General features: G+C 37.4%; 1 long non-coding RNA gene across 1 annotated transcript; it reads left to right on the forward strand.

Moving 5' to 3' along the window:
- The first annotated feature begins 16,255 nt into the window (after positions 1-16,255).
- LOC104114474 (uncharacterized) lies at positions 16,256-25,261 on the forward strand. The gene is made up of 2 exons (XR_001972893.3): positions 16,256-16,822; positions 24,906-25,261. It is a non-coding gene; the product is annotated as an uncharacterized lncRNA (long non-coding RNA).
- Positions 25,262-25,689: the final 428 nt, after the last annotated feature.

Raw genomic sequence — 25,689 nt, forward strand, 5'->3', positions numbered from 1 at the left:
ACATTTGGTTTGGGCTGCTAAAGGGTTAAATGGAATGGGCTAAGTACCTTGGGCCTGTTTTGGTCCGAAATTAGCCCTATATTGGGTTATAAATTAAATATACAAAATTTGTTAAAAATAATTTATAAAAAGTATTTGATAAATAATAAAAATATTACTTATTCATTAAAATGATTGAAAATAATATCTTAAAATTATAAAAATATACAAAAAATGCTATTTTAGCATAAATAATGTAATAAATATGAATATTTATATAATGTAGGCTATTATTGCAAATATTGTGTAAATAGCTCGAAAATACAAAATATAATTATATGAAATGAAGTAAAATTTTATAAAACATACACGTGGATGTAAATAATAAATTTAAATGATTAAGTCATCACAAAATAATTTAAAGGATAATTAATAAATATTTGAACAATTTAAATGTAAGAAAATCAATTTTAAAGCTTTAACAATTATGAAACATTATAGAAAATACTTATACGACTCTTGTAAATTGGGTAATAATGAAAAATAATATTTTTGAAAGTACATATAATATTTTATAAAATATGAGGGCGAAATTGGGCATCAACAACTGCCCTTCTTTACCCGGAAATGATGAAAGAGTTGTCGGGTAAAGAAAATGATGACCAATTTTTTTTCGAAATGAATGAGGATGATGTGTTTTTAAAAAAATGGGAGTCGAAACCTGGTTCTTGAGTTGCCTACATATCCCTAGTGTTACGGAAATCAGGCCGCGTGTAGTTTTGGATCCAACGGCGAACGAAACTGATGGAGTCGTTATAAGGATGGTCATATGTTTCGAGGAAAAATCTTTTGTGTAGGAAGGTGTCATGAGTAATGGATAATTTTGGGTAGAGCTATGAATGCGAATTTGAATGTTACGGATATTCGAGATAAATGTTTGGGCGGTTACGGGACAAAGAGTAAACAATTGCTGATTATCGGTTACGTTTGACGTAATCAAAGGTTGTGAACGTTGTGAACGGAAACCAGAGTGAGAATTGCTCCCGTTTGTAGAACGGTTACCTCCCGAGTTACCTTCAAAACTTAAAACACGATGCACATGAATATATAGGGTTATTGCGGAAATTTAAACATGATGCAAATTCCCTTCGGACTATGAGAGTTGTCTTTGGACGATGAGGATGATATCCTTAGACCATGACGTCCTGGGCCACGAAGCATATGATAAGGGATTTGCAGGCCATGAAATGATGTCCTCGAGCCATGAGGATAGTGCCTTCGTACTATGATGCCTTTGAATAATGATATGCAGTTTTGAGAGATCCTCAGGCCATGTCATGATGTCTTCGGGCTATGAGGATTATGCCTTTAGAATATGACGCCTTTGAACAACGTGGCGATGTTCAGCCCATAAAATGCAAAGATGCGGTGATATGGGTGATGTTTAGCCCATGAAATGCAAAGATGCGATGTTCAGCCCCAGTGTGTTCCTAGGACTTGAGTATATGTGTGATCATTGATCAAGGTTTGAGGGGGATCGGGGGTAAGTTGTGGTGCATTTTGAGGGGTGGGATAAGTAGTGGTTTGTGGATACTGTGTTGTATGATGGTGGTGCTATTGAGGGGTTTGCACAAGTGGTGGGTTAAGGGTTTGAGGAGGTGCGAGATTGTGATACTGGTGCGTTGCGGGCGGATTTTGTGGAGCTATGGGTCGTAAATTTTGGGTTTGGGTGTTTTGCGGTGGTGTTTGGTTCTAAGTGGTTGTGTTTTGCTGGTTGATGTCAAGAACATTTAGGGTAAGGGAGAGGTTTGCAAGATTTCGGACCTGCTCAAGCTCACCTTGCAGCTCCAAGATTTTCTGTTCCATACGTAAGACCAACTCAGTATGTCCCGGCGTACTCCTTCCACCTGAGGTTTCAACGTTTTTTGCTATGGTAGCATTGTCTTTTTGATTGCCACTTAGATCAATCATCTTCCCTTTGCCTTTGCCTTTGCTTTTCGGGTTTCTAGGTGGAGGAGGAGGTAGAAGACCTCTGGATCTGGTGTGGTATGCTGATGATGCCAGAATGCACGAACCAAACTTTGGGAATGGGAGTAACCAAAAGAAAGAAAAATAAAAGGTTACCAAGTTAGTAACATAAATTAAAAGAGTATTTGCAATATTTAAGCAGATATCACATAAGGTCATGCAATAATTTGCGTCCTAATTTGGGGACCTCATTATGCCTGAGATAGGCCTACGAGACACATAGACTTGGAGAAAATTCATGCCAACGTTGCCTCATTCCATTAATGAGAAAAAAAGCCAAATCAATCTTTCATTAAATTGAAATAATAATTATAAAGTCACTAATGGCATTAAGCCTTATTACATCAAAATCTAATGGAATCTAATCTAGAAAGCAGTAAAGAACATTATCTCCTAGTCTACTTGGTCTCCGAAGGACCTTCTCCATGCTTGGCTCTCTTGACTTCATCAATCACATTTCCCACATCGCGCATGTCGAGTAGCAAGTAAGCCATTGCCAACTTTCCTCCTTCATCGGGATCCATGCCTTAACAATACCAAAGCATTTTTCTCATCTTCCCCTCTAGCTCTATCAGTCCTTGTTGTAGATGCTCCAACCTCTGTGTCGACTTATTTGCAATCTCCTTCCATTCTCTGATCGCCTCCATATCCACCTTATGTTGTTCTACATGGTTAGCTTCAGATTTGAACACTCTTTTACGTAGTCTCTTGTACTTCACCTGTGCCTCAGCCACCTCATCGATGATCCTATCCTTCAGTTTGACCCACGGTTTGATGTCCCTGGTTATGTCGTCTTCTAATCATGAGAGATATTAGTACATATGACCGGCGTGATACCTGTCTGGCTCAATAGTCTCTCCCTCCACGATGATCTTTTGGTTCCACATGTTTTGGGCTTCAAACTTGAATGGGATGAGATTTCTTTGAAATCTGTTTTATACTGAACCATGTTGGAAAACCGAGGTATGACTTGTTTCCTCCCAGCTTGCCTCATTACCCTTATAGGAGCATAAGGTGTCACGACACAATTCTCCCTCTATAAGACGTCGTGACGGCACCTAGTCTCTATGACTAGGTAAACCTAAAAAAATACAGAAATAACAAAATGGAAGTAAAACTTAACAACTAACTGCAATAGATAACTAAATAACTGGTAACAATGGCACTTGGCATGTACAATAACCAACACTCCAGTAATACACAGTATTCCTAAAACCCGAAACATCATAAGTTACAAGCAACAGAAGGAAACTAGAATCTCTATACACCAGAGTCTAATAAAAGAAATACGAAAGGTAAATGACATAGGAGAGAATAGAGTGGGGCTCCGAGGTCTGCAGACTCGGCAGATGTACCTTGAAGTCTCCGTACAGCAGCAAGCACTCTCAGCTAATAGCGGGGCTGATGAGAAGCACCTGGATCTGCACACAAAACATGTGCATAAGAGTAGCATGGGTACGCCACAACGATACCCAGTAAGTACCAAGCCTAACCTCGGTCGAGTAGTGAGGAGGTCAGGTCAGGCCCACTAGTAAATAATAAATAAGGCAGAAGAATATACAGTATAATGAGAGACTAGAATTTAACAAAAGGTAACACAGCGAGACAATAGTACAACACACAGGGGGTAAGCATCAGGGGATCTCCCGATATACCGTCTTGTAATCCCAAAATAAATATATAGGGAGAACTCCCGAGGAACCGTCTCGTAGTCTCAAAAGTAAATGTGCAGGGAGAACTCCAGAGGAACCGCCTCGTAGTCTCAAAAGTAAATGTGCAGGGAGAACTCCCGAGGAACCGCCTCGTAGTCTCAAAAGTAAATGTGCAGGGAGAACTCCCAAGGAACCGCCTCGTAGTCTCAAAAGTAAACACACATCTCAAACCGATAAATTCAACAGTTAACAGCAAGATTTCTACAGTTATACTGATAATGAAGAAGGAAAGACAGGAAATCAACTAGGCATGCTTCACAGAGTTCAAATAAGCAGTTAAAGCACGTAGACATGCGATATTAGACTAAACAGGATAACTACACGTATTGGAATAGCTCAATTAAGAATGAAAATAGACTAATACTCATTTAAACGGTATGACTCAAATTAAAGGAAAAACAGGTTGCTACTTAGTAAAATAAATCGGGTTTTACAATAAATAGCCCGTGTACGTACTCATCACCTCACGTACACGCGCGCTCACATATCACAACAGTACTAAATCCTAAGGGGATTTTCCCCACACAAGGTTAGGCAAGCCACTTACCTCGAACCAAGCTCAATCAATCGATAACAATGCCTTTTCCACGAATATCCGACTCCGAATGGCCCAAGTCTAGCCAAAATCAATTACATACCATAAATACAACTATAAGAAACTAATCTAATTAATTAAATCAAAGTTAAAGCAAGAAATTAGAAAATCACCCCAAAAAGCCTCCCTGGGCCCATGTCTCGGAATCGGGTAAAAGTCACAAAATATGAACATCCATTCACTCACGAGCCCGGTTATGTAATTTGTTTTGGACTCCGACCTCAATTTGAGGTCTAAATCCTCATTTTACAAAAATTCCTAATTCTACCCAAAACCCCAAACTTCCACCATGCAAACACAAGATTTTTTTGTTGAAATCTTAGGAAATGTAGTAAAAGATTGAACGAAACTAGTGTAGAATCACTTACCAATAATTTGGGGAAGAAAGGTTCTTTGAAAAATCGCCTCTAGGGTTTCTTGTTTTGAAAATTTGAGAGAATGAACCAAAATCCTGTCTAAGTCCCATTTTGATCAGTTGCAGATGTCACATTTGCGAGATCAGACACCAGTTACTAGAAATTGCAGAACCAACTGAGTTTTCTAAGTTCAAACCACTCCGTAGCCTATCCGAAACTCACCCAAGCCCTCGGGGCTCTAAACCATATGTGCACACAAGTCTAAAAACAGCATACAAACTTGCGGGATCAGTTCTTGCCACTTGCAGAGTTTGCCTACAACAACAGCTACCAATCGAGTATTCAGATGGCTCCTTATGAGGCTCTATATGGGAGATGGTGTCATTCGAAAATTGGTTGGTTTGAGCCGGGAGAGGCTAAGTTATTAGGCAATGATTTTGCTCAAGATGCCGTGGAGAAGGTCAAGATGATACAGGATTGGCTTCATACAGCCCAATCTAGACAAAAGAGATACGTAGATCGGAAGGTTTGTGATGTTGCATTCATGGTTGGAGAGTGATTCTTGCTCCGGATTTCACCCATGAAGGGTATAATGAGGTTCGGGAAGAAAGGCAAGTTAAGCCCTAGGTATATCGGACCTTTTGAGATCCTTCAGAGGATTGGTGAGGTGGCGTACAAGCTTGCATTGCCACCGAGTTTATCTGTGGTTCATCTGGTATTCCATGTCTCTATGCTCCGAAAGTATTATGTTGATCCGTCTCATGTTCTAGACTTCAGCACAGTCCAATAGGACGAGGATTTGACTTATATTGAGGAGCCTGTGGCTATCTTGGACAGACATGTTCGGAAGTTGATATCAAAGAATATTGCTTCAGTAAAGGATCAATGGAGGGGTCATTCGGTCGAGAAGGCGACGTGGGAGACCGAGCACAACATGCAGAGTCGTCATCCTCATCTATTCACCACTTCAACTATGTCATTATGCATGTTCGAGGACGAACGTTTGTTTGAAGAGGGGAGAATGTAACGACTTGATTGGTTGTTTTGTGTAATTGTGCCCCATTTCCCCCCTATTTTATGCTTCGCACATGTGTGTTTATGATTTTATGACTTGCGGGGTTGGTTAGTTCCATTCCGGGATGCTTTCGGGTTGATTTGGACCCTTTGATACTTGACTTAGAAGTTTGAATTAGAAATGTTGAACAAACTTTGACTTTTGTGAAAACGACCCCAAAACTGTATTTTGATGGCTCTGATAGCTTTGTATTGTGATTTCGGACTTGGACTTATGCCCGAAATTGATTTTGGAAGTCCGTAGATTATTTGTGTTGATTTGCCAAAAATTTGGAAATTTGAAGTTGAAAAGGTTTGACCATAGGTTGACTATTAGCTATCGAGCTCGGAATTTGATTTTGGGACTTGGAATAGGTCCATTATGGTATTTAGAACTTGCCTGCAAAATTTGGTGTCGTTTGGAGTTGATTTGATAGGATTCGGATGTTTAGTTGTAATTTTAGAAATTCTTGAACTTTACTTTGAAATTCATGTGTTTTAGTGTTCGATTATTAGTTTTAGATGTTATTTTTGTGTTTTGATCGCGTGAGCGAGTTCGTATGATGTTTTAAGACTTGTGTGGAAGTTTGGTTTGGAACCCCGAGGGCTCAGATGAGTTTCAGACATGTTTCGGAATGGATTGCATTGAAAATGAATTGTTGGTTCTGCTGGTGCTCAGGTATCGCAATTTCGAGCACCAACATTGCAATTGCGAAGGTGACAGTGGGGGCTTTGATGTCGCAATTGCAACTACCCCTTTGCATTTGCAAAGTTTGCTGGCATATGACTTAAATCGCATTTACGAACATTTGTTCGCTTTTTCGAAGTTCCCAGCTTTGCAATTGCGGAGCCTTTCCTCGCAAATGCGATGATGACTTAGGCTGTCAGGGTTCACAAATGCAAGTCGTTGTCCACAATTGCGAGAGTTTGCAAATGCGAATCCTGTGTCCCAAATGCGAATCATGTGTCGCAAATGCAACATCTGCAGCTAGTACAAAGGGCTGGGAGACGGGATTTTTGAAAACATTCTCTCATTTTTTAATCCTAGACTCGGTAGGAGGCGATTTGGAGAGGGGATTTTCACCTACAAACTTTGGGCAAGTGATTCTAATCTATTTCTAATCATATTCCATCAATATATTTTAGATTTTAACATCAAAATCTTGTGAATCAAAGTGAAAATTTATGAAACTTTGTCAAGTTTTTGAAAAATAAGAATTTGAGTCTTGAGAGTCGATTTCAACTCGGATTCTGAAACTAATCACATATATGAACTCGTGGGGTCATGGGTAGTCGGAATCTACCATTACACTCGGGTTTTGACCGGGAGGGCCCCAGGTTGACGTTTTGGGAAAAGTGTAAAGATCATAGCTTTTTCTGCTGTAACTGATTTCCCTAGCATTGTTTGATGATATTAAATCGATTTTGGTTAGATTTGAGCCATGTGGAGGCAAATTTTATGGGATAAGCTATTTTCGAGGGTTGAATTGGCCTAGTTAAGGTAAGTATCTTGTCTAACTTTGTGTGGGGGAACTACCCCTTAGGATTGGTATTGATTGATTCATTTGTGCTATGTGAAAGCTGTGTACGAAAGGTGACGAGTGGGTACACGAGTTGTTCGTAGTGTTTGACCGGTTTAGGCTACTTAGACTATTTCCATACTTTAATTTAAATGTCATATCATGTTCTAAATTTTCATAGTCAATCTATTCTTATTTACATGCCTCAATTGACTTGTTTAACTCTTGTTCTACATCCTACTTGATAAATTGCTTTCATGCTTTAGTTGAACTTGTTGCCCTTTAATTGATACATGTCATCTCTTTCATTATTGATTTTCATTACTTGAAGTCATTTTACGTGTTATCTCTTTCATTGTTAGTTTTCTTTATTTGAATTTTTCGTTGTTATTATCTTATTTAAAGTCATGTTATTCCTTCCATTGTGAGTTATTGTTATTTAGTTCGTAGTTACACATTATCTTTCTCATTATTGAGTTGGTGTTGAAGTTGTGGAGACCATATCATTTTGAAGCGAAGTTGATAATTGTTAAGATATCTTTCTTGTTGATAATTTTACATTCATTGTTATTGTTGATATTCTTGTACACGTTGTGGTGGAACTATTGGCTATTGTTGTGAAAACATTGATATTGTTGATTGTTGGCAAGTTGTGATATATTGGGCACCTGTGGTGCGAGTTATTATTGTAATGTGATATTGACGCACATGCGGCAGTATAAGGCTTGAGGTTAATATGCATGCGGCGGTATAAGGTGGGACTTATGCGTGTGTTGCTTGTAGGGGAACTACGTGAAGCCAGGCGGCATCATAAGGTGGGATAAAGTGCGTGTAGTTATTTCGGGAAAATTATTTTCAAAACCTATTTCAAATGTAAGGCTCATGCGGCGGTATAAGGAAAGATTGTGATTGAGAATGTGAATTGTGAATACGAGGCGGTACCTCGGTGGTGATTCTTATTGTACACGAGTCGGTACGTCGTTGTGATTCTTGTTGTTTTGTTTCCTTATTTTTGTCAGTTATTGTCCGTATATGATCATTGTGGTTCTTCTTAACTGATTTCCTTGTGTTATTTTCGTGCTTATAATTTCGGTATTAGTTCATGTTGTTAACTGTTTCGCATCAATTATTTCTCTGCTTTCCATTATTTATCCTTATTACGTTTTCATACTATTTATTTATATTCTAGTAGGTGTCTTGACCTAGCCTCGTCACTACTCTACCGAGGTTAGGCTTGATACTTACTGGGTACCATTATGGTGTACTCATACTATGCTTCTGCACATCTTTTTGTGCAGATCCAGATACGCCTGCGCGTGCCGGTCGTTAGGGATCATTTGTTAGTTAATTTACAAAGACTTCAAGGTATGCATGCTCAGCGTCTGCAGGCCTCAGAGTCACCTTCCTGTATTCTTATTTCCTATTATATTTTCTTTCAGACAATGATGTAGTAGATATTCTGGTCTTACTCTATAGAGCTTCTGACTCAGTTCCACCGGTCTTGGGGAGTGTATTGTTGTTGATTTTGTTTTTGAAAGTTTATATCAGTTATTCAGCCTTGTTTTAGTATTCTGTTAATTATTTCTGTCATGTTATTATTAACTGTTAGGCTTACCTAGTTGTAAAGACTATGTGCCATCACGACATCCTACGGAGAAAAATTGAGGTGGTGACAAATGGTCTTTCAAATATGGAAAAACAAATGATAGAAGGAAGAACTGAGCTTAAGCAAGGGATAGACCAATTTGGATCAGATATCTATTACCTGCAGGTAATATTGAATAAAAAGATTGAGGCGTCTGATTCCCAACAACAAATTGTTGTGGATATTGGACATCTTGTGGAGCAAAAAGAAGAGTTCCAACCATTCAACCAAAATATTATTAGCGATGCCAAGGTTGACGAAGTGTGTAAAAGCGATGATGTCAAAAGTGAAGCGATTCTACAGTTGGAGCGCATTGGACCTCATTCTAACCATTTTTTAACATTGTGTTTGATTGGTGACACGAGAATTGATCCATTCGAGCCTATGAAGGAGTCAATGGATGAGGAACAAAGTGCATATATTCTGAAATTTACAATGCCAATGAGACAAAATGGCATCCCTCACTTGAAGGCCAAGAAGTGGAAGATGTGATTTCTATTGCTTGGTTCCTTTATTTTTACACCACCGCCCCAGGAACATGACAGAAAAACTGATGCAAAATTGGGGGCGCAATTCATATCCTCAAAGTGAAAGGAAAAGTGGTGAAAGTGATGGAATCGTGCCACGACTATAAATAAGGCGTTTGTTGGGAGGCAACCTAATTCTACTGCTTCTTTTTATTTTATTTTTTTATTTGTGTTTTTTTGTATTGTTATTTTTATGTTTTGTATAACTAGGAGCATGGAATCAAAGCCAATAGGCGTGTGAAAAAGCGAACATATGTTTGGAACGAAGTGTAGGGTGCCTGCACAAAGGATCATACCTAGGAGAAGTCTGAGTATCCCGTGAGCTGCTACTGTTTCGGCCTTTGGCCTACCAGGGAGTCTCATTCAATCTCTTGTTATTTATTGTATGCATTGAGGACATTGCACAATTTTAAATGTGGGGTGAGGAGATTGTCTAGGTGATTTTTCGTGATATCCTAGTTTAGTTGTAGTACTCTTTCTTAGTATAGTAGTTTTTGTGTAAAGAGAAAAAAATTGAAAAAAAATAAAAATTGAGAAAAAAAATCAGAAAATTTGGATTTTTCCCGACGATGGATTTTGTGGACAGTTTTCTTAAGGGACTAAGGTCCAATGAAAAAAAAACAAAAAGATTTTCTTTTCATGTCTAGTTAGTTTTAGTTAGATAATAATCCCTCTTGGTTTTTCTTTGTGCATCGAATATTTTTCAGGGGAATTAACTTGAACCGGGTAAGTTTTCTTATTTTTAGGATTAGATTTTTTTTTGTTTTGTTTTAGGAGTACTAAAAGGAGAAGAAAAACTTTTGTGACTTATTTGATACTAGCATAACTTGGCCGAAGCTTGAGTAGTACTTTCCTCTGGGTGCTTGAGTAATGAATAAAATAGCATACTTTCTGACACCTAAGCTTAGGGTTGTGACTCTGTATATAGCTTATTCTTATTTACTCGTTCGCGATGATCCTGGCTGTCTTAGAGTAGAATTGGTCCGTCTTGATTGATACTTGTATTATGTGGGGTGAGGATTTCTTACATATATTCCATGTTTTGCATCTTAGTCTAGAACTTGCCCTGCATGTTATTGAAGCGAAATAAAAGTGTTGCTCTGTTTAGAAGATAATAATAGGCTTTCTTTGATATGTCTTGTGAATTTTAGCCTTTTCAGATATTGTACCACTAGTTATCCCTTTGATCCTGTTACCATTTATTTGGAAGCCGTATTTTTGCCTTGATTCTTTTGTTGATTCCCTAATTTTTGCACCCTGCTTCCTTGAGCATTGTTGCTTAGACTGTGTTATTAATTGATAAATTTGAAGAAAGGGATGATGAAGTGAAAGGTGACCAATGATAGCTGCAAAGTGATGAAAATGCCCTCTTATAAAAGAATGTGACATGAAAAAAAAAAAGAATGAAAAATTGCTTTGAAAAAAAATGAAACGTTCTTGATATGAGGGAATTACTTATGAAACAAATGATGAAAAGAAAGCTGAAAAATATAATTAAGAGATGAAAATAATGGGTGATGAAGTCTAAAAGTGCAAAGTACTTAGGGAAGTGTAAGTCACTATCATATAGTTTTCCTACCCGTCCCCTAGACAACATTACAATCCGTTAAATTACTATTTGATTCTATTCGAGAACACTTAATTAGTAGATATGTACATAATGGGCAAGCCTATGGTTCTTTGTGCATACATGTGAATTCATTTGTGAGTACATAATGGGCAAGCCTATTTTATCAAGGTTTATTTATTCAATTTTGCGCTTAATTATTTGATTGCTTGATCACCAATTAAATACTATCTACGAATCTAGGATTGAACTAGGGAGAGGGAATTTTAGATTGCATAGAAGATAAAGTAGAGCAAGATCTTGAACCTGAGTATCAGAAACAGATTTGCGGTTAAGATAGGGATATACCTAATCGCCTTGCTTGGTTATTATACAGAAATTATTAATGCGTTCTTGTTAATCCTAATTTCATAGAAATATAGGCGTTAGGTTAGCTTGAATAGGTGAGTAGTACTTCAAGAGAATACTACGAGTAATATTAACACGGTCAACTAATAAATCAGATAAATTAATTAGACAATTTAAGTGGTAGACTCAACGGGATTGTTAGCTAACCCATAGCTCTAGAATATTTTCTCCCATTGAATTTGTCTCTAAGATCCTAAAATTGCTTTCTTTAATTTCTTAGTTTACTACTCTAGATTAGTTTTTGTTAAATAATCACATATTAAAAATCACTTGAATAGATTAATCGTCTTAGTTTAATTTAGTTAATAGTTAATCACAAGTCCATATGGGTACGATATATGGACTTACAATCCTATATTACTTATACGACAACGTATACTTGCGTGTGCGTTTGGGAGCAACAAGTTTTTGCTGCTCATATATATATATTTAAAGTCTTGATTTCAAAATGCTCTTATTGTTGATAACCTATCATGATCCTTGAAAGTGAAAGAATGGGAGTATGTAATATAAAATGTGGCCATCGTACTAAGAACGAAGAATTACATTTGTGGCCAAGAGTGCCGATGAAATAAAAGGATGTGTGAAAGTCTATGAAATGAAATGTAACTCTTTTATATGAGATAAATGTTCTTGGGAGGATCGTTAGGTAACCGAGGAAGGGTGGGTTGAAATAACCTAAATCTGAAACTAGACGTGCTGGCGTAGGATAGATTGAGGGATGAATTTCCGTGTTGATGTGTTGAGATTATTCCCCTTAATTGGGATGAGATGATAGCTAGAAAAGGACCATTTCGACCCACACGACATTGTGGTGAGACGAATTAGCCGATCGGGCGGTAATCAGATACCATGCCGTGCACATAGTGGTGGTGATGTGTTTCTATGTCCACCCGCGCACACTGGGGTGAGACGGATTTGTCGATTGGGCAGAGATCGGTCCCCATGCCAATAGCATGGTGGTGTATCGGTACCGTAGACCTCCCAACTCTAATACATTATTATTTACTTGTGGATTTACCTTGCTCTTAACTTGTCATTTTAATGTTACTTGACTTTCTTATTGATTCTATGTTTCTCTCTTTTATATTGGTTTTATATTACATGAGAGGGTATTTAGTTTTACATACTAGTACTATTCCATATTTACTAACGTCCCTTTTGCCAGGGACGATGTATCTTTAATAGATGCAAGTGGTTCTACAGCAGGCGGCATCGATTATTGATAGCGGTACACCTTTTTCTCAGTTGACTTGGTGATCCCCACTTCCTATCGAGGCCTCGTGTATTTTACATTGTATTGTTGAGGTATAGTCGGGGTCTTGTCACCAACACTATCATACTACTCTTCTGTTCTATTTAAAGGCTCCGTAGACATAGTGTGGGTTGTGTTTTAACTTGGGAAAATGACTCTAAATGTTGTAGTTATTTGGTGTTCCACTTTGTAATCTTTTGGTAATCATCAATGCAGCTGTTGTAATTAATGAAGCATGATACTTAGCTCTCATATCCCCTCCCTGTCTATCTCGTATAATTTAAGTAAAATTGCTCATGGGTAATGTTGGGTAGAAGGCATCAAGTAGGCTTGCTTGATCGGGATGTCTCGATCGAGCGTCGGTCGCGCTCCCCGAGGTCGGGACGTGATATCCAACCATATTCATATAATTTTTCAGCTTTATATCCATCATAAAAACAACATTAGACAGCCCAACAATTCTCAAGAACATCACAAACAACTTTCAATTGCTATCTTGCCACATCTCAACTAAACAACTTAGTTAGGACTTAAATATGATCAAACACATGTAGGAGAAAAGGATATTACCTTTAAACAGCAAGAAAACACTCCAAGAACAACTCTCCTTCAACTTGAACGAACTCACAACTATTCAACCACATTATATATAAGTGATCTCCACCACTTCCACAATACTTTTAATGAAGAACTTAGGTGGTTTGGCCTTGGATTTGTGTATGAACCTTTAGGATATGCTTAGAGAGCGTTTAGAGGTTCTTGGAGGTCTAGTTTGGTCTAAAATGAGAATTGGGGAACAAGTCCACCATTTTATATAACAAGATAGGCTTTCACCGATTTTGTGGGTCCCAAAGGGAGCTGCTTGTGCAGTCTCGCAAAAAAGTGAATAGCTCTATACTCCGATGTTGCATAGACGAACGATTTAATGCGTTGGAAACTAGACTCGTAGACTTAAATTTGGTGGGTGGATAACCCGTAAGTCCAAGTATATTGGGAGAAAAGCTCGATAACAATAAAACCAAATTCCAGTAAAATTATGAACGTAACTGGTAACAACCTTTGCCGACTTTTGTTTTACAACTTGTTTGACTTCAAAACATAACATACGGATATTATATAATTCAATTACCTTAAAACACAACTTTCTTAGAATATTAAGCACTCCTAGTTTTACCTCAAAATTACGGGTTATAACATCTTTGATTTTTTTAGCCTCTAACCCTTACGATACTTCCTTAACACTTATTTTAGCTCATCATTATCTTTGTAAAGGTCCTTAAACTCTCCAGCTCATATTGATTCACTTAAGACGCATTCTAACATGAAAGTACATGGTGTAACAATATCAATCCCAAACGGCGGATCGCATCTGTCATACTAACTTGTGAAAATACAAAATTCTCATAATCACCTCTGAATCACAAGCAGGATAAACACCTCATCAACAAAGAACCTTCCATTTAACCTAATCTAGGAGGACATCACCACATGCAACAAACCTTCTATACCCATAGAAAACATCAACCTCAAGCCGTAGTCAAAACTGTCATGAATTCTTCGAAACCCATTCGCACATAACCAAGACAATAGAATTAAATCCCTCTAAATCAACCGAGTCACGTAGACTACTAAAACCAAGAGTACCTCAACATGAAAATGCTTGCGCTGAAGAACCCTTTAATGAATCTGAAGTTGTTTCTTTCAACTTTTTAATACCGCAATGTAGAATTAATAATTATATAGAAATACCGCAAGTCCCGGAATCTTCCAATGCAAGACTCAAGTCCTATCCATACACAAATTCGAAAATCCTTAAATATCACATATGGTCCTGAGGCTATTGGAACCTTCTCGAAAGTCATTCACCTTGCTCTAATCCCCAATGCGCAACCAATACGCACCGAACAACCCGTACTCCACCAACATATGAAAATCCAAAAAAAGAAATCAAGCGATTCCTTTTTCTTGCACACAACATCCACAACGAGTATCAAACCTGAATCATCCAAACACCTCTATATACCCATAAGATGTAGCACATCATGCATCCAACCGATCCCTTGCTCGAAATCATCCTCGGTGAAATCTTTCTCAAATCATAGCTAATCCACGAGTACATCCTAGTCCAGGAACTATAACAACACAAGCCCATATGACCTATTCATTGATAATAAACTCCCCCACTTAGCTCGAAGCTACAAAATACATCATCTGATAACCTACAATATCCTTACTTCTTAACTTGCCATGGACTAACGTTCTTATCAAGCTGCATCTCCTCATAACCTCACATAGCACTAGTCAAAATACACTCCAATCATTTGCCGAGTGTAGACATGTAATTTTTGACCCTCCCTGAAATTTTATACATTGTAGTATTTAAATATTTATTTTAGGACTAATACTGCTATTTTCACTAGTTTTAACCTTTATTAATTTATTTCATCTTAAAAATGAAAACTACAAAAATATTTTTTTCTTTTATTCAAGTTACTTGGTATTTTGTCAAGTTATTTTCTGATTTATTCTACTTTTGATAAAATCAAAAATGATAAAAGGAAGTCACATGAATTTAGAATACTGAGTTTTTCTTAACTTTGTTTTGTTAATATTTTAATACTTATAAAAAGAAAAGGTAAAATATTTTCTTTAGTCCATATGTTAGAATACAAAATATTAGTTAAATTTTCTTTAGTTTATATCTCTTGTTTTAATTATTTTTTACTTTGAATAGCTAGAATTAAAGAAAGAAAAGAAGGAGCAAATGAAATTATGCCACCTCACCACAAGTGGACAAAGTTTCATAACAATTCACATGGCACACAATTTGATCACGTTGCACTTTCTTTTTTTCTTTAATCCACAATTCCAACTTACACAATATTACCGAAGCACACACGCACAATATGACGGGGGCATCTTTAATTGGGGTCCACACGGTTTTTGGGATTTCTTTCTCCCCAAGCACAATTATAGCCTATTTGGCCAAGCTGAAAAAATCAGTTTATTTTGAAAAGTGCTTTTCGAAAAAATATTTTTAGTGAAAAGCAATTTGTATTTGGCTAATCAATTTAAAAAACACATTTGAACAATAGTTTATATTTGGCCAAGCTTGTCGAAAAGTGCTTTTAAGTGTCAAATTATAAATAAGGACATGAAAAGATTTGCTTAATATTTAATATTATATAAGTAGATAAATAATTATAAATATTTATTATTAAAGATAATAATTAAGTTTTTTATTTTATTTAAGTAAAATATAAAAATAAAATTAAAAAGTACTTTATTCTTTCAAGATAATTTAAATATATCAAAAAATTATTCAATAAATATAAAAGTTCATCCCAAAAGTTATTTTATATTACTTAATAGTTTAAACTAAGTAAGGTTATTTTGGTATATATAATATTTTGCAAAGGGTATTTTTGGTAGGAAGAAAAATCAAAACTGTTTCTGCTTCTGCTTCTCGGAAGAAGCTACTTTTTTCTGCTTCTTCAAAACTGCTTCTGTTTCTAGCCAAAGGCACTTTTTTCTCAAAAAAAAGCTTGGCCAAACACCTCAAATTGAGAAAAAAAGTATTTTTTTGAAGAAAAAAAAATACTTCTGACTTGGGGAGAAGCTTGGCCAAATAGGCTATTAGTAAGAGATAGACATAGAGAATTTAGAGGGACATTAGGGGGAGAGGAACGAAACAGATAGAGAAAACAAAACAGAGGAAAGGGGGAGACGGACAGAGAGTCCAAAAAACAGAGAAAAAAACCAGTCACCTTCCTCTATTGCTCTCGTTATTCTCCCACGATTAAAGCACCACCACTATTCAACCATGTTTGAACCATAACTTAACAAAAGCTCCTCCCGTGAAATTTTCTTTACTTCAACACCACCCTTTCTGTCTTTAAAGCTCCACCATCATCGTCCTTTATCATCTTCTTTGCCAAAAGCTCTCAATAAATTACAAATCGAAAATGGATTAAACATTAAGGATAAGTTTCGGGCTAGATCTGAACTCCGATCGAAGTTGCCGTCAGGGGTGGGTATTGTTCGAGTGTTATGGTCTGATGTTCCAATCCAGATTTGAAACACAACCGATGTGCTATTGTTGGATTGAACAAATTTGCTGCTTGCAAGGAGATCTTTCATCAATTCAATTTTAATTACTGTTTGGATTCCACTTGAGGTCAACTCCTTACTTTGTTCTTTACTTAATCTATTTTCTCATATGTGTGATTTATGATTGCTTGAGCTTCATGCTTTTATTGTTACTTTGTGACTGATTTTTCATGTTTTATTTCAAGTCTGTTGAGTTGAATTTTTAAGTTTAAACATTGTTAAATTCTTGTCTTATAGATATGTGTTGATGCGGAAAAAAGAAAAAAATAATTTTAATGAACTGTGGGATTTGATAGAAGGATTCGGGCTTAAACGTAAATGAAAATTTGGATTTGAAATGTTTTTATTACTTTTATTTATTTCTTATCGCTAGTAGCATGCTTAGACCGACCACACATGGGTAGGCAATATTAGGACGTTTTATTATTTTTAGTTTTTGAGGTGAGAGATTGTCCCCTTAGTTACTATGATTTTGTCAGGGGAATGCCCTGAAGTATTTGTAAATATTTATCAGGGATATGCCCCATATTTGGAGGCCGTGACGAACCTCGTGGAAGAAGTATAGTGTATGTTAGTATTTAGGACTTTAATTTTCTTTTCTTTTTCTATTTTTTATTTTCTTTTATTAGGTGGGGATGACCTTGAACCTCTTTTGCATTTATTTTTCTTTTGTGTCTTTTTACCTCAACTGAACAACTGAAAGTTCTAATGCCACACCCACTTCTCAAAATTATACAACATATTGAGACGATGATAAAGTATCCATAGTTTTTTCGCATCCCATCCGCAAAATCACAAGTCATCAGTGCAAAACTGATACCAAGTACTCAATATCGCACACGAATCGAACAGAAAGAATCTGGAGATTTAGGCTTCAAGCTGAAACAAGGTCGCACGATAAGGAAAGAAAGAAGTGAAATCTTCCTAGATGCCTTGTAGCCGCTAGAAGATAAGTGTGGACGTCATCATACCAATCCGTAAGAGTCTACTAGCCACTTGCTCATGACTCGTAGAACCTATGAACCTAGTGCTCTGATACCAACTTGTCGCGATCCAAAATCCACAAAGTCGTGATGGAACCTAACCCCAACATGCTAGGTAAGAAAAAGATATAATATTGTAACTCAAATGAAAGATAATTATTAACAAGGATTGATAGATTAATTCCATACAGCATCCCAAAGATTGGTAGTATAAGTTATATGCCACTAAGATTTAGATTTAAAAAGTTGGTGCAAAAAATAAGCACAACATCTATTTGAATGTACATAAAAAGGATTGCAAATCCTAAACTACCAAGAACAAGTGATAGCTTATCTCTGGAATGCAGGTACATCTTCAAAGCCAATCTTCGTCATACACAACATATTAGCTCTCAAATATGCACGCAAGGTGCAGAAGTGTAGTATGAGTATAACCGATCCATGTACTTAGTAAGTATCATGACTAACCTCGATGAGGTAGAGACGAGGTTCAGAACAAGGAGACTCACTATACATAACATGTACATCTCAATAACATATAAATATGCCCAACAAAAGTATCAAACTCTAAGCATAAAATCCGGGTACAACTAATCAGGGCACATAGAGAAGATGTGCGTAAGTCTTATAAAAGTTAAATATATAGGGAAGATATACATCTAACATCATTAAATAATCTAAGCTTGCATATAAAGAAGATATGCATGAAATATCAAATATTCCATCAACAGTTGCATATAGAGAAGATATGCGTGGAATATCAGGTAATCCATCAACAGTTGCATATAGAGAAGATATTCTTGGAATATCAGGTAATCCATCAACAGTTGCATATAGAGAAGATATGCATGGAATATCAGGTAATCCATCAATAGTTGCATATAGAGATGATATGCATATTTAAACAAGTCCAGTTACACGGATCCACATATAGAGAAGATATGTACCGTGATTTATCTCATCAAGCAAAGCAGCATATAGAGAGGATATGCAATGAAAATCATGTATACATCAAAGGAGTTTGCAAAAAGAGAAGAGACAGTCCAACTAATGATCAATTTTACCAAGATCCATATCAACCAGAAACCCGTCTATTTCTCACAACATGTGTGTACGCCATCAAGAGGGAAATATGAGAGTGTAACCCTAGGGAATAAATCCTTATCCATACACTGTATGGACTACTCACGTGCCATCACTGCATGGACAACTCACGTGCCATAGATTAAAACAACCGCACGGACAACCTACGTGCCATAATAACTTAACCTGCACGGACCACTCACGTACTGCCAATCTAGTCCATCACAAAAAAAGCATATACAAGAACACATGTATACGACATATCCAATAACATACTCATGGACTGAGGAAAATAGTATATTATGGTGTATTCATGTGCGAAGTGTGCAACTACGGCTCAAATTAGGCGGATACGCCATACAATATCAAAAATCATGAACAAACAGGGAATTAATACTTTTACATGATCTCTAGCATGATTCACAGAGTTCACGTAGTCATACAAACACATAAAGCATGATAGCAAGAATCACAATATCCAAATCAAGGCATAGTAGCGCCTAAAGACTACTCTGGTAATGAATCGTACATAGCACCCGTATATACACTCGTCACCTTGCATATACGTAGCATCTCACACATTTAAATTAGACAAACAAGGTCAGTTCCAAAGGTTTATTCCCTCATCAATATTAGACAAGATACTTACATCAAAAAAGCCAAATTAACACTCTAAAAACACCTTCCCGCGTGGATCGACCTTCGAACGGCTCAAATCTAGCCAAAAACAACTCAATAACATCAAATAGTACCATAGGAATCAAACCCCAATGATAAAGGTCGAATCTTTAATCAAATACTCAAAGTCAACCAAAACGTTAACCCGGGCCCACACCTTGAAACCCGACAAACCTCACAAATCCCGAATACCCATTCAAATATGAGTCCAAATATCTAATTGGTTTCCAAATCCAACCTCAGTTTGATGTTCAAAACCCCAAAATTTATTTTCTTAAGTTCAAGTAAAAAAAAAACCCAATTTCTTCTTTTCAAATCCTTGATTTAGGTGTAATAATCCATGGAAAACAAAATATATAATCAAAAAAATGATAAAATTACTTACCCTCATGATTTGGGTGTTTATCCTCCAAAATTTCCTTACTTGTGCTCAAAGAACTCCAAAAGTGAAGAAAATAAACTCAAAATCCTAAAATTGAATATTTTAAAGCCCCATCACTCGTCCTTCTTCGCGATCGCATTCACCAAACATGTGATCACGGTTTCCAAATTCCTTATAGATTGCAAGATATAAGCTCCTGAAGTCAGCCTAGTGGCAGCAAAAATTTCTTCTGCGCGATTGTGGGAATGCACTCTGTGATCGCGTTTCACAAGTCCAAAATGGCAATTTACTCTTTGCGAACGCGTCCCTGAGCTCCACGATCGCGATGTACACTCCTGTAGCAAAAAACCAACAACTGGAAAGGGTCTAAAAAAGGTCCAAAACCACCCTGAATTACACCTGAGGCTCCCGGGGCCCCATCCATTATACTAACAAGTCCAAATACCTTATTCAGACTTATCCAAAGACTCATCATGCAACCTTCAAAACCGAGAATTAAACACCAAAACTCATTAAGCAACCTTCAAACTCAAGAACTTCAAATATTCACAACCAAACGTCTGATTCATACCAAATCAACTCAGAATAAAACCAAACTTTGCACACAACTTCCAAATGAAAAAATGGACCTATTCCAAGTCCCGGAATAATAATCCTAACCCGATAGATACAAAGTCAACACATGGTCAAACTTATGAAATTTCTAAACTTTCAAATTGCCAACTTTCAACAAAAAGAGCAAAATTATCCTAGGAACCTCCAAATACAAATTCGGATATATACCTAATTTCAAAATCACCATACGAACCAATTTTAACCATCAAAACATGAATCCATGGTCGTTTACTCACAAGTCAAACCTTGGTCAACTCTTAAAATTTAAAGCTTCTAAATTGAGAATTACTCTTCTGAATCAATCCCATACTTCCCCAAAAGCAGAACAACAATGCACGTAAGTCGTATTATATCATATGAAGTTATTCACGACCTTAAATCGCTAAACAGAATATTAATGCTCAAAACTACCGGTCGAATCGTTACACTCAATATGCCAAAATCTTACAGTACCATAATTAAAATACATAAATATACCGTCATACCACATCTCAGTTCAAACTAGTGTCACACACGCAAGGACAATATCAATATGTGATATAACATATAAATAGTCCACAGAGACAGAAATATGACAAATGAATATAATATCATGACTGAAACATATGACTACGTCTGTAACGACCCGACATGTCATTTTACTTTCTACATCCTCATTCCCCTATTTAAGACTTTTTGTATGTGCTATTACATTTTTATGACTGCCGGGGGGTAATTGGTTTGGTTTTGGAAGGGTTCGGGTTGAATTTGGAACACTTAATTCCTTAAAAGTGGCCTAAGGTGGCCAAGTTTGACTTGAGTCAACATTTTGAGTAAACGACCTCAAAACCGGAATTTCGGTGGTTTCAATAGATTTGTATGATGATTTTGGACTTGGGCGTGTGTTCGGATCGAGTTTTGGATGATCCGGGAGCGTTTCAGCGCTTAATATTGAAAGTTGGCGCCTTGAAGGTCTTAGAATTTCCTAAATTTAGTTTGAAATAGACTTTGGTGTTGTCGAGATCATGGAATTCTGAATCTGGGAATAGGTTCGTACGGTGATTTATGACTTGTGCGCAAAATTTGGCATCATTCCGAGTTGTCTAAGTATGTTTCGTCGCGTGCGGAGCTAGTTGAAGAAGTTTGAAGTTCATAAGTTGATTAATTTGGTTGTAGGGTGTAATTCTTAGTTTCGATTTTGGTTTATGTGTTCCGAGGCTTCGAGCAGGTCTGTATTATGTTTATGAACTTGTTAGTGTATTTGGACGGGGTCCCGGATGGCTCGGGTGTATTTCGGACCACACAGAGCTAAGTCCATAATAGTAGAATTTATGTTATTAGTTTCCTTCTTTGTGAACGCGGAGGTAGTCTCGCGTTCGGCATGAAGGATTTGGGGCAGGGGTATTTTGTTCTCCGCATTCGCGATCACTGGGTCGGGTTCGCGAAGGTTTAGGACCTGTGGCCTTCGCGTTCGATAGGAGGTCCGTGATCGCGTAGAAAGGGTTGGGCCTGGGGTCAGTGGGTCGTTGCTCTTCGCGTTCGCGAAGAGCATATCACGTTTGTGATGCTTTGGCTGTGCTCTCCATCGCGATCGCGAGGACCTGGTCGCGTTCGCAAAGAGGATTTTCTGAGCCTTGGCAATTTTGCCTCCGCGATCGTGAGGCCCTTTTTACGATCGCGAAGAAGGGACCTATGGGCAGAAACTTTTAAAAGTCGTGATTAGGATTATTTTTCTCATTCTTACACTTTGCTTTGCCGATTTTAGAGATTTTGGAGAGAGAATTTTCACCTATCAATTGAAGGTAAGTGATTTCTAACTAATGTGAGTTTAATACATAGATTATGGGAAGATTTTAACATAGAAATTGTAGAAATTATGGGATTATGTTGAAAAACTTAGGGTTTGATAAAAATGGGATTAGACCACGAAAATGATTATGGAATTGTAAGGCCCCGAAAATTTTGCCAAGGAATTTAAGGGTTCGTGGTGTCGAAGTAGGCTTACGTGTTTGAGGGTTCTTGAAATTCTTCGCGACGAGCTAGCTCGCCGCGGTATGGACTTTTTGGGTTGAAGAATGCATCGAGGTGTTGGTGGAAAATATTTTGCCAAAGGGCCAATTATGCGGTCAGATTCGCGGCCGCAGATCCATTCTACGGGCCGCAAAAGCGTTGCAGAGTTGAGCAAGGAGTTGTTGAATTTTGAGGGTTGTTTCGCGGTCCATTGTGCGATCGCAAACCTGTTTTGCGGTCTGCACTTCTGTCGCAGAGTTGCACGAAGAAATTTCGTTGGGCGATTCTGCGGCCGCATAAGTGGTCTGCGGTCCGCAGACCGGTCGCAGACCTGTCCAGATCATCCCAGTTTTGGGGCATCACTTTCGCGGTCCATTATGCGGACTGCATACATGTTTTGTGGTCAGTTCTGCAATCGCAGACTTGAGTTCGGAGGATCTATTTTTATATTTTCATAACTCGACCCCATTTTGATAAATAACCTTTGGGGCTCATTTTGGGGCAATTATCTGATGATTTTAGAGAGAGGTAAAAGCATTTTAGAGGGAGAATGAGGAAACCTAACACTCTAACCATCCAACCTTGCACTAACCTTCAAGAATCAAGGAAACCAATCATTAGATTATCATCTATCCGGGTAAGACCTTATCCTAATACCTTCATGCAATTGTTATGGGTTTAATTAGGTTATGGGGGTTAGAAATAGGCCATGCATGTGACAATAGGTTGTAGTGTGTAAGTTTAATGAACTAGTTTGGGTGGTTTCTTGTTGAAATTACTTAAGGGAGGAAGAGATTACCATTGTAGAGCTTTGTAGTCCATTTTGCATACTAAGTGTTCGACAAAATTCCTAAGAGAGTTACACCATATGAATCCTTCTAATTATTATCCAATTTTCGCTACCTTCTTATAGATTGTTATTGTTAGAAGTGTTGGGACGTTGTAGTAGCTTAAGGAAAGCTCAAACAAGGTATGTTGGCTAAACCTCTTTTTTAGAATTGAACCCTACAATGGCCTTGTAAGTCCTGTGTTGCTCATTATAAATTGATTATTCCGAACAAGCCTTGTGTCAAAAGATATATGCGTTCGAATTGTATTCCAAACGTTCTTTTTTATTGAGTTACTATTTGAAAAGGTGATTAAACATGGGCTGTGTGTTAATATGTCATGATTTGAAGCGTGATTTTAATGAAAACTAGCATGTCGAATTATGTAAGAAATCACATGTGTCTAAGACCCTTAATTTGGTTAGTTGCTCAAATGTGTATCTAAAGTCTTGAATTAAAATGCCTTGTTGTTGATAATCTATAAGGATACTTGAAAGTGAAAGAAGGGGGTTGGAGATGGATAGTGTGGCCACCGTGCCAATAATGAGAGTTATACTTGTGCCCAAACGTGGCTGTTTTAACTAATGCTATGCTTTATAAGTGTTTCCAATGTGTCTTTAGCTCTTATATATATTCATGAGTTGAAATTGTGTATTGCCCTTTTTGGGAGAAGTATTTCATGATTAAATGATGTGTTACTCGTTTACGCTTCTAACTTGTGCTTTGATTGCCAACTATTTTACTTCATTTCTTGGAAAGGAATTCATTGTGTTTAAGTCTTCACTGCTAGTAACTTAAAGTTGTGATTTCCGGAATACTCTACATGTTGAAGCTTATGTTAATGATCCTTGAAGGTAAAGAAAAGAAAGTGTGGAATATGAAGTACGGCCGCCGTGCCATGAATAATGAATCTTGTAAATGGCCAAAAGAGCCAAGGAAATATTGTTGTTGTGAGTGGTTGAAAATACTAATGAATGTTTATACAATGTGAAAGATGATGAGGTGAATACATTTGTAATTATACTACCTTTGTGTGCAAAAAAAAAAAATTGGGAGTATCATTAGCAAACCGAGGAAGGGTGGGTCATAAGGCCCACACCCGAAACTACACGTGCCGGTGTAGGGGTGGATAGTAATGGGTTGTGATTATTTCTCTTATTTGGGATGAGATTGATATTAGATGTGAATTGGAAAGTCAACCCACAGGGCATATGTGGGAAGGAGGCCTAGCCGATCGGGTGGAGATCGGACGCCATGTTGCGCACATGGTGGTACTACTCTTGGTAACACCGTTTTTTCGCATCACATGTCAAACCACATTGTCTGTGGAGAGATGGCCTAGTCAATCGGGTGTGATCGGACTCCGTGCTAAAAATACGGTGGTATATCAGTGCTAATGAACTCCCAACCAAAAATATATATTATTTCGTATTTTGAAAACTGGTATGTGTTAACTGGGCATTTGGATATTGTTGATTGTGACTTGCTGTTTCTATGGTTTTCCCTTTCTTATAATGGTATTCTATTTTGAAAGTGGACATTTAGATTTACATACTAGTACTATTCCATATGTACTAACGTTCATTTTGCCAGGGCCGCTGCATCTTCAATGGATGCAGGTGATTCGTCAGCAGGTGGTTTTGACCCTCGTTAGCAGTTACTCTCTATTCAGCAGATTTTGGTGAGCCCTACTCTGTTCCGGGCTTCATGTCATTTGACGTTGTACGTTACATTTTGAGGTATAGCTGGGGCCTTGTCGCCATCACATCATACTACTCTTCTGTTGTACTTAGAGGCTCCATAGACAGGTTGTAGGAAGTATATGATGTTGGGAATTAAACTAGTAAGTGTTGGTATTTGGGCGAACATGTTTTATCATATCAGTAAACTTGTTATATTTTGGAAATCATAAATGGATATCCTTTAGTAGTGAAAAATATTGTGGAACACTTGACTCTTCTCATGTCTATCACATGTACTGGCTCTTATATTATTAATAGGCAAGGTTGGGTAGAAGGCATCTAACAGGCTTGCTTAACCGCGGTATCTCGGTTGAGCGTCGGTCGCGCTCCCCGAGGTCGGGGCATGACAGGAATTGAGTAGAAATTATATATTTGAATTCATAGGGTCTTGGGTAACATTTATCTACAAAACTTTCCGGAATCCAGACATGTGGGCTCGGGGGTGACTTTTAGGAACTTTCTGGTTTGAGTTGGGTAATTGCTCTAATAGATGAATTATGAACTTTTTAGCATGTATTGATTAGTTTGTAAAACTTTTGACTAGTATCGGGTTGCTCAGTGTTATTTTGAGGCTATTAGTGTGGTTTGAGGACTGAGAAGAGGACTTGGAAGTGAGGTATCTCTTGCCTTAACTT

The sequence above is a fragment of the Nicotiana tomentosiformis genome, chromosome 10 (assembly GCF_000390325.3).
Source record: "Nicotiana tomentosiformis chromosome 10, ASM39032v3, whole genome shotgun sequence".
Classification (NCBI taxonomy): Eukaryota; Viridiplantae; Streptophyta; class Magnoliopsida; order Solanales; family Solanaceae; genus Nicotiana; species Nicotiana tomentosiformis.